The sequence below is a fragment of the Cryptomeria japonica genome, chromosome 3 (genome assembly GCF_030272615.1).
Source record: "Cryptomeria japonica chromosome 3, Sugi_1.0, whole genome shotgun sequence".
In the NCBI taxonomy this organism is placed as follows: domain Eukaryota; kingdom Viridiplantae; phylum Streptophyta; class Pinopsida; order Cupressales; family Cupressaceae; genus Cryptomeria; species Cryptomeria japonica.
This window is the reverse complement of record NC_081407.1, coordinates 759,394,089-759,396,887: the sequence shown is the minus strand read 5'-3', so window position 1 is coordinate 759,396,887 and position 2,799 is coordinate 759,394,089.

Here is a 2,799-nt window from a genome sequence, read left to right as displayed (position 1 = left end):
TTTTTATTTTGTGATTGTTGAATATTGAACTCTGACTTAGTGAAAACTCTAATGATAATATCATAGTTTGTTTTTTTAAATGTAAAGGATAAGGATGGAATTTCATATTAATCTCATGTTGACATGTTCATATAGTTTCTTGACTAGATGATAGTTCCTTATCATTAAATGGTTAACCATCTCTAAAGTTTATGACTATATATATAAATATTAAATGGATTTGATCTTATATTTTGATTGTTTGATCATGATAACACTTTTTAATCAAAGGAGTGATTAGATGAATATGATATTGAATATTATAATCAAATCTAAGGTAGAAAGTTTATTCTAAGATGGAAAATATATTCTATTCTCAAAATATTTGAACCAATTAGATTTAATGAATGAAACTAAGTTATTTATGATAATCATTTATTATCAATTTATAACATTTTAATGATATAATGTTAGTGAATTTATGCATCATATAATAACTCATGAATTAGTTTTTAAGTATATCATTTAGAAGATTTAATAATGAATTAGCATTTAATATGTCTTTCATGATATCAGGTTAATTAGATAGATTGATAGTTACCTTTTCTTTTGTACTCTTATACATGTGTCTGTATGAGTTTTATACTCTCAAGATCATGTTTAGACAAATCTTGTTATTGGTATTCTTATGTACTAATGTGTTTGAAATCAATTTTTATGCTAAATTTAATTATCAAGAAGATAATACTTGTTAGATGCTTCTATTTTCCTATGACTACTTTGTATACTTGTGCATTCAATTCTTGTTTGTGTAAATGGATGGTGCTAAACATGGAGAACCATATAAGGATTGAGTATCACCCTCTATATATCTATCAACAAATGACTTAAAAAGATGCATTGGGAAAAACATGTTTTATCAAATTTTAATATTATACCATGCTACTACTTTTGATCATTTAAAACTCATACTCTTTGCCATATCATAATATTGTTATATTAGCATGTGTGTGCACGCGCACACACGCACACACACAAATATAGAGAGAGAGAGAGAGAGAGAGAGAGAGAGAGAGAGAGAGAGAGAGAGAGAGAGAGAGAGAGAGAGAGAGAGAGAGAGAGAGAGAGAGAGAGAGAGAGAGAGAGAGAGTATATCATGCTACATAGATTCCATCACTCCTACTTGTTTAAGATTTCTCGACATCTTTGCGTTGGGCCAGGTATTCTTCATGCCAAGAAGAGTTTCAGGGGAGTGTAAAGATTTGTGGTTGGGTAGATATGTTCTTCGATGATGCTCTCACCCAATGTGTGGTTGTTGGAGATAGTGTCTCGTGAGTTCCTGTTAGGGTTACCTTAATTTTTGTACTCTTTGTAATTGACCTTTTGAAGCTATGTAAAGGAAATTGTTTCCTTATGATAGGGCTTGTCAATGGCTTTTGTACTTAAACATCATGTTTCCATTCTAATATATTTGAACGTGTTATTTTAAATGTTTTAGAATAATGCTTATTTTATGCTATATCATTATTTTAATAATATGGAGGTCCTTATAGTTTGAAATTATTATTGTCTCAAAACATTAAAAAATATCAAAATTGACACATTACTAAATCATGTGAATGGACATTGATATATTCAAAGCAATTTCACTTGTATTTGGGTTTGCTTCATGTAAGATAAACAAATTTACCAAATATTTAATATATTTTCCAGGTCAGTACATATAAGAGGCATTTTTATAATTTATTATTTTTGTATTTATAATTTAATAACAAGTCATCTAGTGTAAAAATGTTGTAATAATAAGAGGTGGTAGAAAATTTCGATAGAATTTATGATATAAGGACTCATGTTCAACTTTAATATTATTTTATGTGGCATGGAAAGTGAGATGTCTACTTCTAAAAATGGTTTACAAATCCAATCACATAGAACTATTTGGACTTTTGTTGATGCTATTTAAATGATTTTTATTTGATAAAAAAATAAATCTCACATAATTAATTACTCCATCTAATAGTAAAAAACTATAAGTATTAAAAAGCCTTCTATTATTCACAGCTCCTTTTTATAAGTAAGATCTACACAATTAGAAGTTCTAGAAATGAATGATCTTATTAGATCAAAATAAATAACAATTAGTTCACCATTCATACTTCTTACAAAAGCCTTCTCACTATTAAGTTGTGTGTGTCATACAATTCAATAGAATTAAAAGCTGAATTAATGCACAAAAATGTTCCAATAGTATCATATGTCTTTATTATTTTTAAAAGTTGAATATTTGGTTTGATTAAATATATATTTCAGGTTGAGCTAGCCATCCAAACTAAAAACATATAATGATTCAACATATTATTTAAAAGTTCATATTATTAAATTGATATGATGTAGAATTAGAAATAATCAATCTTTATAAACTTATAACCTTAAATTAATATATAAATATGTCTATTATACCTAAGTATCCTCGTGACGTCACACATAGCAAATAAAACTCCAATTATTTTCACTTCGACCTATCTTTCTCTAACGTAATCATCCATTCATTATGTTTTATTGCGTTAACATAAAGAAGTTTATCCTACAAATATACATTTACAATCTATTAAGTTTCGATATGTTAGATTCTTTGGAATTCTAATTTTTTCCACGATAAAAAAAATGAAGAGCGCGGGAACCATGTGAGCGCGGGAACAACATGCGAGAATTTTATACCAAACTTGGTCGCCCATCCCCGTGCAAATTACGGAAGAGGAAAGTCATTTATAACCAAAGACAAACATACTTGTGGGCCATATCACCTTTGCCAATGTTTCT